Genomic DNA, 919 nt, shown 5'->3' on the forward strand with positions numbered 1-919 from the left:
AAAAAAAAAAAAATCCATGAAAAAGCAGGAGAAAAGATAAAAGCAAAACAAACAAACAGATGGACCTGTATGCAGCTGGTGGGGGAGGCATCATATATTACATGGGAACTGGGTCTGGTCATTCAGGAGGTGCAGTGACCACTGGGCTCCATCGTGACACTGGCTCCTTGTTTTAGCTCCAAGGACTTGAGCACTTATCTTTGCCTTCATTTCCTCGTCTTTACAATGACCTCACCTGGTAAAATAACTCCAGGTGTAAAATAATTCCTGACAAAAACTGAGTTTTTCTGTTCTTCAAACTTTTGTTATTTTTGCTCAAGAACAAGAGTTCCTCACCCATGGGCTGGTTACAGCCAAAAGCCTCAAGCCAGCAGGTCTGACTGTGCATGGGCATTTTCACTTTGCAGTTGGCAAGTTCCTCCTTCCTCTTCGAAGAAGTTTTATGCCAATGTCAAAGCCATTTGACTTCTAAATATAGTGTAACAGATGTGACGGAAGACCGTATTATTTTGTGTTGCACCAAGGGTCTTTCTTTTACCCAGAAGAGCCAGGCACCAGTCCAATCCTGGTCAGGCTCAACCATCTCGATCGAGGTGAATGGGACTGATTCTATTGCTTTTTCAACACCAAACCTCTGGCTACCTTACACCAGATTTTCTTAACTTGATCCATGAATAAGTGTCCATGCCTGGACACTAGAGAGATTTGTTAGCTCCTTAAAAGCTGATTGTGACATTTCATATACATGTGCTTTTTTTCTGCAGAGTGGTTTCATTCATCTTCAAAGGATCCACAGCTCAGAAATGGCAAGAAACATTGCTTTAGATACATAGCTTTCCATAGCAAAAAGCCTAAACTGTAAGACACTTGTTATATTTAGGTATAGATTCAATAATATTAACGTCTATTACTTTAAATA

This window comes from Galeopterus variegatus, unplaced genomic scaffold, assembly GCF_000696425.1.
Source record: "Galeopterus variegatus unplaced genomic scaffold, G_variegatus-3.0.2 Scaffold485, whole genome shotgun sequence".
NCBI classification, from domain to species: domain Eukaryota; kingdom Metazoa; phylum Chordata; class Mammalia; order Dermoptera; family Cynocephalidae; genus Galeopterus; species Galeopterus variegatus.